Genomic DNA, 15,432 nt, shown 5'->3' on the forward strand with positions numbered 1-15,432 from the left:
TAAGTGTTTAACATTTCAATGTTATTATTTCAAGTACATATGTATTGACAATGTTAAAAATAATTATCTATGACTATTTAGTCAAACATTAATAGTCTTTTTGTCATAAAATAAAACGTTAGAGACCAATATACTCCAAATAAGAGAAAAAGGGCCAAAATAATTATTTAATAAATATCGGGGCTAATTTTAATATTATGTCAAAGTTTTACCCAAAGTGAATGGATCATACCTTTAAAATGGTTAAGATTCACTTACATCTAGTTTAAAACTTTTAGTTTTATATATTTTCAGGATCGTTATATGGGTAGAAACATATACATGAGATTACTTCTTTATTTTGTTACAAATAAATATCTCATCATTAGTATAATTAAGGATAAATTATGCGCTTAGTACTTAAACTATCAATTTTAGTCTATTTTAGTATATAAACTTTCAATTTTTTCAAAACCATACATAAAGTTTAGTTTTTGTTTCATTTTAGTGCCCCTATTCAAAATATTACATTATGTTTTGAAAAATTGAAAGTTTAGGTACTAAAAAGGACCAAAACTAATAGTTTAGGAACTAAAAGCATTAAGTTTTTAACGGCAAGTAAATGAAATAAAAACTAAACAGATTTGAAAAAATTAAAAGTTTAACTACTAAAACGGATTAAAACTGCTAGTTTAGATACCAAATATATAATTTACCCTGTAATAATTAATTTTTAACTGTCAAATTTTATTTGTTGAGTTACCTTTAAAATATTAAACTAATTTATTTTTTTACCTAAGATAAACGAATCTAACTCTAAAATTGTGTTAATTAAAAAACACCAATCCAAATTTGTGAAATCTAAGCCACGAAGGGAGGCCAGTTAACAAACTAAACCTTCAGCGAACTGTTTGTAAAATTTTCGCCGAAAAGTTCGTTTATGTTCGTTTATTTATTAAAAAAATTTACACGAATAAAATGTTGTGTTCGTTTAATTAATTGAACGAACACGAACAAAAGACTCGTTCATTCATTTATGTTGGTGAATGTTCAGTAATAAGTTCGTTCATTTACGTTCGTTTATGTTTATTTATGTTTGTTCGTTTATGTTTGTTCATTTATGTTTAGCTCAATCTCTCTAGATCCATTTAAACTATTAATGCCCAATAAATTTTAATATAATACTCATTAATATTTTAAAATTCAATTAATTTTAAATGAAAATAAAAAAACCCGAAACAATTAAATAAAATATAATCCTAAAATTGTTAGGAAAGAAGAAAAAACATATTTTCAAATCTCAATCTTATCGCTCACGCCTCACGCTATCTTGATTCTGATCAGGATGAATGGTGAATTGACGATTGATCATGAATACAAGTTGAATATTGTTGAAGACGTTTGGATTTTAAAAAGATCATTTTGTTGAATACTTTAAGACTTTAACTTTATTATTTTCATGTAGTTTATTTAGTATTTATGCATGTTTTTGTCTAATAATGAAGTTACAACTTATATTAATGAATTTTATGTGATTATTGTTGTTGTGGTTTATGTTCATCTATGTTTGTTTACGTTTATTTATATTCATTTATTGTGTTCGTTTATGTTTGATTATATTCATTCGTTTGTGTTAGTTTACATTTTCTTTATTGTGTTCGTTTATATTCGCTCATTTATATTCGTTTATCAATTAAATGAACAAATACGAAGAAACTACATTCATTAATAAACGAACACAAACAAAAAATATTATTTTATATTCATGTTTATTTATTTATTTGGTTAAAATTAAATAAATCAATGAACATAAATATATTCTCATCCGTGTTCATTCGATTTGTTTAAAGAATGGACGAAGATATACTCTAGGAATTCTAAAATTCAAACCAATAGCCGAACTTTTTCAATTTGGTTTCGCGCGTCACGAGCCACAAAAATTTGCTCCATTTCCAATCTCCCTCCATCTTTGCCAGTATTTGAGCCAAAACACGTCGCCATTTGTGTCACTCCGATGTTTTTTTCGAAAAATCACCGGTGATCGGTATATTTATTGATCTAACACCGATTAGATTATATTTTCCGATTTAACATCTTTAGCAGTAAAGCGCGCCCCCTGAACCGCGCTATATGCTGATTTGGCGTTACATGGGGTAAGGCGTGCCCCTTGTACCGCGTTATATGCTAACATGGGATACACGTGGGTATAGCGCGGATTAGGGGCCGCGCCTTACCTGTGTATCTGCCACGCGTCAGAATGGCGCGCCCCCTGCCCAGCGTCAGAAAGGCGCGTCCCCTGCCTCGCGCTATATGTTTAATTACCCTCATACCCCAACGCTTCACACCTCAATCCTACCTATAAATACCCAATCCTCAATCACTTTCATCACACAAAATTCTCTCAACTTCTCTCAAATACTCTTATATTCTATGTTTAAGGTATATTTTATTATATTTTTAATATTTTGTATTTAATTTATTTAAGTATTTTAATTTATTTAATATTTTACTTATATAATTTTTTTTGCAGATATATAATGGAAGGCTGTCTACTTCGCTTGGATGGAAATCATATATCTCGACACTTTGCTGATACGGTAACATTTTAATGTTTTAATTTAATTTAAATTATTAGTAATAATTTGTTGATTTATTTAATGCATGATTATTAGATTAAGAATTAATTTTTGTAATTATTTATTTTAGGAGAAGGACCGTGTATTAGATCCTTTTATTAGGAACCTTAAGTTAGTGATACCTAGCCGTGTCTTGCTGTATTTAGTAGAGGCTGGATTTGGTTATATAGGTAGATATCAGGGTCACTGTAAGATAGAACCATACCTTATCTCTGCCTTAGTAGAGCGGTGGAGGCCGGAGACCCACACATTTCATCTTCCGTGCGGAGAGTGCACGATTACACTTGAGGATGTTGCTATGCACCTGGGGCTTTCGGTGGATGAGGATGTCATATCAGGGATCGCGCAGGGTTCCTGGACTACTTTGTGCAGGGAAAATCTAGGACGTGTCCCGGAAAGTTTTAACGGTCGGATACTGTTAAATTGGTTAGATGCCAATTTTCGGGAGTTGAGCGAGGACGTGTCTGAGGATGAAGTTAAAATGTATGCACGGGCATGCCTATTGCAGCTGATAGGAGGGTTGCTGATGCCGGACAAATCGCGTAACCAAGTTCACTGCATGTGGTTGCGACATCTGAGTGACTTTCATATGGTCGGATCATTCAGTTGGGGCTCGGCAGTTTTGGCTTTGCTGTACAGGGAGATGTGTCGAGCCACTGACTATAGGTGTAATGCTATCGATAGATGTCTCATGCTGCTGCAATCTTGGGCATGGTATCGATTGCCCTTTTATGTCCTGTTGTGAAGAACCCATTCGTATTTCCACTACTCCTGAGGTAATTATAAAACTGATTTCGTATATTAATAATTTTATAAAGTGTATAATAATTTTTTTCCTTGAATAGGTGATCTACTGATAGGAAAAATCATCAAGAGCTACCTGATGATTTAGAAAAAATTAGGGTGCTAATCGATTAGAAGGCTGGCACACATGTATGAATTTTAATGTTTAAAAATCAATTTTAGATTATAGTTATATAATTAGATTATTCTTTTAATAAAAATTATATATTTGTTTTAGTTTGAATGGGTGTCATATTCTACTGATGATGTGAGGGCGGTGATCCCACCTGAGTTGAGGGGCCCATTAGATGTTTGGATGGCGATGGTCCCCTTGATCTATTATGCGACCGTCGAGTGGCATTCCACTGATCGCGTGCTCCGACAATTTGGTTGTTTTCAACCAATTCCGGAAGCACCTCGCAATATGGACGAGTTGCATAGCACATATAGACGCGGCAAGACAGATACAGATTAACTGGTTAGGCATCATGAGTGGGTCGTGTTGTGGGAGGATCGACATCGGTGCCTTCCCCGTAGAGAGCCCATTTTACTTGACCTCTTGATGGTTGCTGACGGTTATTATGAGTGGTTCAACAGTAACGGGAAACCGTTTCTTCTTCCCGAGGATGTACGAGGGCAGACCTTTCCGCGACGTCAACAGAGACGTTCACCGACACAACACCATCGTCCCCTGACTCGTGGACGGAGAGCAGTTGCTTCCGGTTCATCCTCAACTGCAGCAATAGGACCTTCACAGCAACCACCGTATCCAGCGACTTACATACCGCAACCATATATGATGCTGCCACCGTCTTTCCATTACCAGATGTCGCCGTCGCCGCCTTCACCTGGTTTTATGACCCCGCCGCCGCCACCTTCACAGATGACCCCTCCTGGAGGCTATTATGGGTCTATGTTTGTATATCCGACTTGAGGTTCATATGTTAGATATTTGGCGGGTTCAACCTCATCACCCATGGCCGCAGCACAGACACCTCTTGTACAGTTTTCACACTCAGTGATGTATGGGTTTTATGAGTTTTCCCAGTTTTTGCAGGCCGGTGGGATAGTTAGTCATACACCTCCAGGGTCCTTATTCTATGGAGGTACTTCATCGCCATCAGCTCCTCATCAACCTAATGTACCTACTCAGGACGACGACGACGACGATGATGATGGTGATGATGATGATAGTGAGGAGTCACAACCAGTGATATGAAGAAATCCTCCTCAAGACCGACAGCCACCGCCCTGCGGAACACATTCGCGTCGCAGGCATCGATATATTTTTTTTATTATATTTGTATTTAGTTTATTGGACTTTTTAATTGTAATTTTTAATTTTATTTTGTTAAATTTGTTGGACTTTTTTTTAATGTATTTCAGTTAATTTTGTTTATTTCCATTTAATATCAGTTATTGTAATTTGGTTATCATTTACCATTTAATACTTATTGTAAGTTTGTTGAATTTAAAATTATTTTGAAATACTAAATTGTTATTAGTTTGATAAAATTTAATGTTTGTGTTCGATAACTTTCTTAAGTTTGTCACTTATTATCTCTTTTATTATAATAACATATAACGCAAACGTCCAATCTCGTATTATTGTATCGTTTTTTTAATCTTCATCAGCGATTATCGAATGACATTAACTTGAAGTAAATGCAAATTAAAGTACAAAAATTATTATTTGATAAACAAATACATCATTTCCTCCTCAATTGTTACTTGATGGCAACAGAAGTGGACATGTTTTTCTAGTTTGTTCTGGGTTTCTACAATATTCACATCTTGTCTTATCTAGATCTTTCTCGAATATCCATATCGCAATGAATTCGATTAGATTTTGGACGACCACACTCCCTCAATAAACTCGGATTTGGTACAATCGGAAGCCAATCTTGAACCTCATCAGGGTCTTTGTTAGTACCTATGGGGGGAAACTCAAATTCGTATACCTTAAAAACTTCAGAGAGTAAATATACGGGATCCACAAAATGGTTATAGTCTTGACGTGTATGCGAGCAAGCTGCTATCACATGAGAGCATGGATACTTCAGAGCTTGAAAAAACCCGCAGTCGCACATTCTTCCAGTTGCTTTTGCTCTTGTCGAAGGAGAAGAATCCATTGCTGCTTTGATCCCAGCTCTGTGATCTGGAATGACACAGATATATTCCCTCGCGATAACATGTGCACCGCGCCTTATATAATTATATCAGTTAAAGGTATGGTGCGGCCCCTGCCCCGCGCTATATATAATTATGTCAGAGAACTAAAGGTAAGGCACGGCCCCTGACCCGCGCTATATCCTACGTGGCGTAAGGCGCGCTATACCCACGTGTATTCCATGTTAGCATATAGCACGGTGCAGGGGGGCGCCTTACCACACGTGGCGCCAAATCAACATATAGCGTGGTGCAAGGGGCACACTTTACTGCAAAGAGTGTTAGATCAGGAAATATAGTCTGACCGGTGTTAGATCGGTAAATATACCGATCATCGATAATTTTTTGGAAAAAACGCCTGCCACTCCACCGAGGCCCATACTTTAACCAATATTATATTATATTACCCCTTAACCCTATAATCAAAAACCCATTAAATATAAACTAATCTCGCTACGTAGTTTTCGCCTCCACTCTTTCAATCCCAGCCCTTCTACAAGTTACAACATCTTCCCCCTATTTCATTGTGCCTATAACAGATGAAAATTCATATCAACGTGAATTACCCCCTTGCCTGTTGAAAATCGAATTTTCTTCTGATTGAAACACTGGAGATTCGCGGGAAGAACGTGCGAATTTTATTGCTTCCTTTTGGTGGTGTCGTCGTGTGGGTTGTTCTCTCTTCAGGGTTTCAGTATTGGTTCCCGGTGCGCTTGCTTTTCGCTTGAAAGACCATCGATTTGAATTTAGTGGAACGGGACTTTGCTTCGATGTAAAAATCGGGGTTTTGATTGACGATCGTATATATGTAGAGAATAGAGATGATGATTAAACGGAACGGGCATCTTTAAATGCATAGTATGAAACGCTGCAAGATGGAAGGGGAGAGCTACGGTGGCTGCGGGGAAGAAGAAATATATTACGATTACGACGGTAACCCCAAGAGATTGAAATCGAACGGTTATTATTCCTACGGCGACTTGGAAGATTTCAGTAGCGCAGGCTATTGGAGCAACGATGAGTCTTACCGGGCCGGTGAATTGGAGTCAAATTCAAGGAAATTGAATAAGGCAAAGCAAACTAAAAAGAGTTCAAAGAAGAATTTGTAGCCTCCATTATTGAAATCATCTAGAGGAAGAACTCAAATGCTTCCTTCTAGATTCAACGATGCCGTTCTTGATTCATGGAAAAGTAGAAAACTCAGGGTCGATTTCACGGACTCGAGCTTGGAGGACGATGAGTTTGATGGGTCAGGATATATGAAAGATAAGTTTGGATATGGAAGCTTGGATTTATATCTAATTAGTAAAAGAAGAGAGGAAAGAGGAATGGCTTATGCAGGGATCAATGGTAGTTGCAATTATGGAAGTTATTTGAATTATTCTCCGGTATTGCTTGAAACAGACGAGCTTGTGCCTTATAATGGATATAAGGGCTTAGAGAGATCAAGAAAAGATAGAGCTGGAAAAGGAAAGATGTGTATAAGCCAGAGGATTTTGCTTTGGGTGATATAGTTTGGGCTAAATGTGGGAAGAGATACCCTACTTGGCCGGCTTTTGTGATTGATCCGATCTTGCAAGGTCCTGAATCAGTCTTAAGTTGTTGAGTTCCTGGTGCTATTTGCATTATGTTTTTTGGGTACTCAAAAAACGGAACTCAAAGGGTAATCTCATCTCTCATGTTTTTGTTGTTTTGTGTATGGCGGTGTACTCATTTCTTTGAACTTGCAAGCAGGATTATGAGTGGGTGAAACAAGGAATAATATTCCCGTTTGCTGAATGTATGGACAGGTGTATACTTTGTAGTGTAGATAACTATTATCAGCTGACATACGTTGTTTTTAGAAAGCCATTCAATAATTGAATTTTTATGTAATTACTTGTAAATACATAGGTATGACATGTTTCTGTAATTGTTGTAATCATTATAATGAGTGGGTCGTACTAAATTGAGCGTAATTGAAACACTCTATTAACTTGCTCCAATCCTTAAAAGGGGTGAAGAATTAGAGAACTCTATTTTTAAAAGAAAATTATTTTGTTTTCAAGTTGTGGGTTTTAGTGAATATAGTGTAATTACACATTGTTAGTAAAACACTTTTAGGTAATTAGAATTCCTTATAATTACAAAAGGATGTAATAAACAATCACCCAGTGATTAGGATTGACCATCATGAAGTATGGAGATGCTATTCACGCCCACGGGGCATTCCAGATGGAATTTACTACCTTCGTAATACACTTTTTTTGCAATTACTGTGTTGTCCTATAACAAACTCTCAAGTGTTTTGAAAATAAGTGTTTCTAATGGTCCTGAAATTTTCCTAGTTCAGATATCAGGGGCAGACCCAGTTGTACAAGTGGAAGCAAAGTGATTTTCAGATGGTATTGGAGGAGGCAGTTTTAGCAGAAAATGGTTTCCTAGACTCAGAACATAAGACCCAACAAATAGGATACCCCGATGCTCAACCCAGTTGTTCAAGTCAGGATCTTGACTGTTTATCCTCCCACAACCAGGCAAGTTTCCCTAGAACAAGTTTTCTTTTATTTATGAGCTGACCTTCACAGCACAAAGAGTTTAACGGGGTATCTGATAATTTCAATTATCTAAGTGACATGTGATTTGTTATAGTTCTACTATGGGATACTTCAGTTGGATACTTCTTTCTTTTTCCATAAATTTTTTTTGTCTAAGTACTCTGTTTTCCTCCATTTTGGCTTATCTTGCAAAGTAGTTTATGTTTAAGGATGCCTTGTTGATTTTTGCAGGATACGAGACCGTGTGATAGCTGTGGCTCAGTTGTTCCATTAAAAAATTTGAAGAAAATGAAGAAATCAGCATATGAGGCTGAGCTTTTGTGCAAACATTGTGCTAAGGTTAATAAAAAGACTCTTCCTTTTGAGTATGTAAATGTGTATAAATTTTAGCATCAATACAACTTTAGTTCTTAAAATATTGTTTACCTTTCATTAATGTTGTGGGAATCAAAGTAGTATTGTGGCATATTGTTTGCGTTTTGTGAGTACTAAATATGAATGCAAAATATGTGCAAGTATACACAATCAAACAAGTAATATAATGATGAGTGAGTAACGTTTCCACATTGATTGGTGGAAATTATGAGTTTAACCAAAGCAAACACTACTTTATCTAAGTATAGTCAGTAATGGTATGTACTAATGAGAATATCAAGACAATATGTATTAGTGGGGATGGAATGATGGTGTGATGTGGTAGCAAATGGAGATGTCGTGGCAAAATAAAGTGTGTAGTGAAATCAATTGAAAATTTTAAAGGCAAGACAAATTGTAAATATTTGAATTGAATAAGATGACTTGATAATCCTCACACAACAAGCTACTATGGGAATGAATAATAAGAATTACTTAGGAAACTTAAGTCTAACTTCTTAAGATGATTTCATTTCTATGTTTTACTTGCCCGATAGAGTTTACTAAAGGTTTTTATGCTATCTTTAGTCAAGGGGCTCGACAGGTTGAGAATGTCATGGCAATACATCTTGGCGTTAGCAGGTGCATGGATCCCAACAGTCTAACAGAATATGTCACGGCAATACCGTTCAGTATTCGTACTAACATTTACCCTCTCTACCGACCATTACTCCTTTTAGTCGATTGACCTAGCCTTATGATTAAAGGTGGATTAGGCTTAGTTACTATCTAAAATCCATTGTTTATGTTAATCATCTTTAGTTTCTCTTGACCACTAAGTATTTCCCTAAAGAATGACTACTCTCATAGCTCCTACAACCTTAAGACATTAAGCACCATAAACAAAACAAATAAAATCATAGAAAAAGAACAATCATCCATTAAAGAAATAACTTAAACATCCATAGTGAACTCCCACCAAATAAAGCTAGTTCATGGTGGGGTTCGAATAATCCATGAAATAATTCATAAAATTCATTCGTCCCTTGCAACCAAAATCAAATGAGAAATAACAGCAAACGGGGAGGAGGAAAAAGCCTTCGATGTGCACTGTCGGAGCTCTCCTCTACCACCACGAATCACCTTAGCTCGCTAGCTCCTCTCGGACGCCTAGCTCGCCACTCCTTAGAGCTTGTTAACGGAGGAACGCCACTAAAAAATGGAGGGAAGAGAACGGTGGAGAAGATGAAGATTTTTTTACTGGAGTAACTATCTCCTCTTGTCTCCTATATGGTGTATTTTAATAATAAAAATATCTAAGGGTAATATTGGGTTTTTTTACTCAAAATACCCATCATACCCCTAGATTCATTCCTTATTTATGAGGTCTATCTCCACATGTGGCAGTGGTCCCCAACAGGCGGTTACAACCATCAGACACGTGCTTTGCCAACTGTTTTTATGTAAAAATATATTTTAGTCCTTTTCTACACCATAAATGCCAAAGCATTTCAATATTCTTCAACAACGTGCGATGTCACGACATTCCTTCCAATCTCGACCTTTTGCTTGTTGTTTCCTACAAATCACTAACATCCACACCTTCCTCCTCATACATCACATTAACAAAATAAACCAACACAACCATAAAAATGCAATTATATACAGCTACATGCATCTAAAATGACCTAAATGAACCCATAGACAAATAATAACTTAAGTGAAAAAGACTTTAAAAGTAGCCTTATGGAGTTATCACTCCCCCAAACTTAAGCTATTGCTTATCCTCAAGCAATGAATAGCAATTAACACAAACAGAATGTCATGACAATTTTCAACAACAAGACAAGAAAGACAAAAATAGAATTTCAACCCTCAGAAAAATTGGCCTCAACATGCTAGACATATTAAGAAATCAAGTACTTTTCCTAGTTCAAGATTCTTTGTGGTTTTGTGTGTATGATTAAATCTAATCTACACTTAACAAATTTAAGCAATTTCTAATTAAGTCCCTAGTTTTTCCCAGCATTTACTCATTCATTAAACACATTTATACTCCTTTTTTTACTTATTTTTTAACGCTGCTATGAGGAGAGTCAGCCCATCACACATACCATCCCACACTCTAGGTGAAAGGGACCATACCTTCCACCCCAAGATAGTCAAGTAGAGTCATCCCGTGACTGCTTTCATTCACTCATACACACACTGCCATTTATTAAAGAAAGTTCTAGGCAATACCACGGCAAAAAGGAGTATCCCTATACAACTATGTCGAAGCATTTATTCACAATTTTAGACATAAATGAGTTCTCATTGATTTATCATTCAACATAATTCCAAATTTCAATGCCAAGACTAACTAGAGTTCTTTCATAAAAATTTTCTAAGTTCCTTAAGTATAGAGGACATACAATCGTATAAGAATAATTCACAAAGCACCAAACTCTAGATTCAGTTCTGTCATTCTCAATAGTCATTTACATTCAATTTCTAGCATAAAAAGTTCATCATCATCGAGTATCACCAAAATATTTTGTCTAACTGTCCTACCATTTACTGATGCCATGGTATAATGTTATATTAATACTATCATGCATATGTTCTACAAAGAACAATACCTCCCTTAAACTTGAGAAAAGCATTGTTCTCAATGCATTAAGAGAACTAATTAATAAATGAAACTAAATGCAATGTTATGGAATACAAAATGAGTGCTAAATGAGGAACTTCAATTTTTTTGATGGTAGTGACGTTGTCTCGGCGGATGTGCTGGCAGCTCCACGCCTTGTTCTCTTCCGGAGTGGCGTGGGACTAGAATATGAAGATGTTGAATAGTAATGGGCAATATTAACACACCCTGTCGATTTCTTAATGCGACGGATGGTTCGACGAGCAGGAGAAGGTTCAGGTGCTGTAGTGGGACTGGGGGATGGTTCAGATGATGCTACAGGAGAATCCGGAGTAGGGGATTGAGGTTCAAGATCTGGTACGGGCTCACCAACGGGAGGGTCTACATCATCTGGCTCAAGAGATTCCTCGGCATCAAATGATGGAATAGAATATTTAAATATGGATTCCATAACATCATCCCTATGCTTTATATAGCCAAAGAAATTTCTTATATCACCGTGCAGAGCATGAAAATGAGTCCTCGTTTGCTGGACAGTTTCCCCAAGAGCAAGCATTCTTACCTCAGTATTAGATGGTTTGTCGTCCTCAAACTCTTCAGTCGTAGTTGCCCTAAATTTAGGCTTAGCCACACCTAATAGCATATGCAACCAGACTCTTGTTATGCCTGAGACCCCAGACAAGACCTTATCAAAACTACTTTCAAAAACCTTTTTTCTTCGACAGAGTGCGGTAATAAGATTCAGAAAGACCAAAGCGCTAGTTTTCTTACTCAAGCATTCATACACTTGTTCAATAATTATTCTACCTAAATCAATAGGATGCATAACCATAATAGATTGTAAAAGCATTAAACGTGGAAGAGTTATCGTTGTATTGTGGGCAGTCGACATGAGCTTATGCTTCATGAAATGGTTCCACAGTTTTGCGCGTAATTGAAGGCATTCCCAATTAACGGAGTAACGGCTGGTCTGGCGGCCACTCCAAGTGGTATTCGAAAAACATAAATCCTCAAGGACTCCACCGTATGTTACACTATCAGCATCTTTCTCAAAGTTTGCATTTTGATCTTCAACACCCTGTAAATGAAAATAACGATTAATGGAAAAGGGTGTGAACTGAATATATTTACCTCAAATGAAAATTTCATGTTGATTTGGTTTAAAAATATTCGCATAGAACTCTTTTACTAAAGAGGCGTTAACATGGTCGGGGTGCCTTGCAAACTTGTGCCATTTCAATGGCTCAGCAATGTCCATCATGTATGTCCCAAAATCGCTGTCCTGTTCATCAATGAAGATGAACCCCAACTCAAAGAAAATCTTGCGATTCTTGAAATTTTGAAATATCTCTTTTGTCGTAACGTCAACAAACTGCTGAGGCATAGTAGCTTCAGCTTCTGCGGGTCTCGTACGCACCAATTTTGTACCAGTTTTAAGGAAGAAAAAGAAAAAATAAGAGAGATTTTCTTACTTTAAGAGTTTCATTTATAGAAGAAAATGAGAGAAGAAGGAGATGAAATAGGAAAAGTTAAAAAAATAATGAAGGAGAGAGAGTGAGTGGACGGTTGAAAATGATCTGAGTGGATGGGGTGAAATGGGTAGGTGAAAACGTAAATGCAAACAATAAATGAGGTGAGAAAGGACAATTAAAAAATGGAAATAAAATCAAATAAAGGAATAAATTTTAAAAGAATATTTTCCCCCTTAATTTTTTTCTTTTCTTCCCTTGGTATCTGCTATTTCGTACAGCCTAAGTACTAGTGGGTCCCTACAGTACAAAACCAATTGGACGTAACCTCGAATAAAAAATGTTTGCGTGTTATGAGTACTATAAAATATACGCAAATAATGTGCAAGTATACACAATTGCTCAAGTAATATAATGATGAGTGAGTATCGTCTCCACAGGGATTGGGTGAAATCACAAAAGTCTAACCAAAGCAATGGAATATTCTATCTAAGTATAGTTAGTCTTGATATATACACAAATGTCACGGCAATGGATATGTGTATGCTGGTAGATGCGGATTGATGGTGTGATGGTGTAGCAAATGGAAATGCAGTGGCAATGATGGATGTTTAATATTGAGTATGGTGAAATGTCAAGGCAATGAGAAATGGTAAAAACAGTAAATAAAAAGATAAATAAAATAAGAAGAAAATAATCCTCACGTGACAAGCTTCTAATGAAATGAATGGTAAGGATTGGTCTAAGGTTGCTAAACTTTTTTCTCAAGTATATTTAAGCTATCTTGTCTTTACTTACTCGACAGGGCTTTCTTAAGGTGTTCAAAAGAACCTAACAGAATAGGATGCCAAGGCATCTGCTCTCACTCAATGATGTTAGACAACCTACCCTATTGATAAAGACACCCTTTTTAGTCGTTGAAATCCTATCCTAGTCTCTTCCGAGATATAAAGGATTAAGTTATAATATTCCTAGGCCGGTTCAAAGCCCCTTGAAAATACCATAACCCATTGCTTATGAGGATCTTATCTTGCGTTTCTTCCGAATACTTACAAGTATTTTTTAGCTTAGGATTCTTCCGAATACCTAACCTTCATCTAAGAGATGGACATTTCCATGCCTCTTACAAGCCTAGATGGTGAAGCATTCATAAGCAAAGCAAATAAAGAACCAAAATAAACTTAAATATACTATTGAAAATAAAGTTCAAACAACCATTCAACCAACCACCACCAAATAAGTTAGTTCATGGTGGGGTTCGAAATATCCAAACACAAAGTCATGAAAATATTCATTCCAACAACCCACAAAATAATATAAAAATAGCAGCAAAAAGGGAAGTGATAAGAAGCCTTCGACGCGCCACTGGAGGTCTCCTCTCGGCCACCACGAACCACCTAGCTCGCTAGCTCCTTCCGGCGCCTAGCTTGCCACTCCTTGGAGCTTTATCAATGGAGGAATATCCCAAAGAAGAAGAAAGGAAAAGAGAAAATAAAAAATGTGATTTTTCTGCTCTATGCGTGTGCTCTCTGTCCGTATGTCTCTCTCTCCCATGAGGTGTCATATATAATATAAAAAAATATCTAGGGGTAATGATGAGTTTGTTGGGTGCAAAATACCCCTCATACCCCTAGAATCACATGTTGTGCATGAACCTTATCCTCTAAGTGGCGATTATCCTTTGGCAGCTCTGGCAGGCGGTTACAGCAATCCTTCACGTGCAGAGACAACTGTCCAGTGCCAGCTGTCCTTATGTAAAAATATCTTTTTTGTCTTTTTCTGCGCCAGAAATGCCAAGTCATTTCAAACTGCTTTAGCAAAGTGTGATGCCGCGGCATTACTTCCCAAATAATCCTTTTTCTTGCTATTCCCTGCACACCATATACAAACTGCACCTTTCCCTCAAACAGCACCATTAAGAAATAAAATAGCACAACCACCACAAATGCAACTATATGCAACTACATGATCCTAAAATGACTAAAATGAGCTTTTAAACAAACAATAACTTAAGTGAAAAAGGCTTTAAAAGTAGCCTTTTTAGGAAGTTAACACACCCCCAAACTTAAGCTATTGCTTGTCCTCAAGCAATGGATAGCAGTTACATAAGCATAATGTCATGGCAAAGTTCGATAGTAAGACAGTAGGACAAAATTGAATTTCAACCCTCAGAACGATAGGCTTCAACATGCTAGACTTATCAAGAATTCAAGTACTTTTCCCTAGGTCAAAATCCTTTGTGGTAGTGTGTGTGCGTGATTGTATCCAATCTATACTTAGCGAATTTAGACAATTTCTAATCAAGTCCCCTAGTTTTTGTCAAGGCATTTACTTATCATTAAGCATATTTTTACTCCCTTTTCTTTTCTTTGATTTGATTTTTTTTAATTATGCTGTTACGAAGGGAGTCAGCTCATCACACCTACTCTCCCACACTCTAGATGAAAGGGAGCATACCTTCCATCCCCGAGCTAGTTAAGTAGAGTCGTCCTGTGACTTCTTTCATTCACTCATATGCACAAGGCTTCCATTTATTAAAGAAAGTTCCAGGAAATGCCACGGCAAAGAGGAGTGTCCCTCTACAGCTATGCTTAAGCATTTATTGACAGTTTTATTTCTAAGGGAGTTTGTTTTTGATTTTTCTTTTAAACACCATACTATATTTCAATGCCAAGACTAATTAAAGATCCTTCATAAAAATTTCCTAAATTTTCTAAGTATAGAAAACATACAAATCGTGTAAATATTTTTCACAAAGCATCAAGCCCTAGAGTGAGTTCTATCATTCTCAACAGTCATTTACATTTAGATTCTAGCCTAACAAAATTATCATCATCGGGTATCCTCAAAACATTTCATTTAACTGTCCTACC

At 36.4% G+C, this 15,432-nt stretch overlaps 1 pseudogene; it reads left to right on the top strand.

Annotated features, from left to right (window-relative positions):
• Nucleotides 1–6,049: 6,049 nt before the first annotated feature.
• Nucleotides 6,050–15,432, top strand: part of LOC120152939 — a 41,633-nt pseudogene continuing 32,250 nt past the window's right edge.

Source organism: Hibiscus syriacus, unplaced genomic scaffold (assembly GCF_006381635.1).
Source record: "Hibiscus syriacus cultivar Baekdansim isolate YM2019G1 unplaced genomic scaffold, ASM638163v2 tig00111096_pilon, whole genome shotgun sequence".
Classification (NCBI taxonomy): Eukaryota; Viridiplantae; Streptophyta; class Magnoliopsida; order Malvales; family Malvaceae; genus Hibiscus; species Hibiscus syriacus.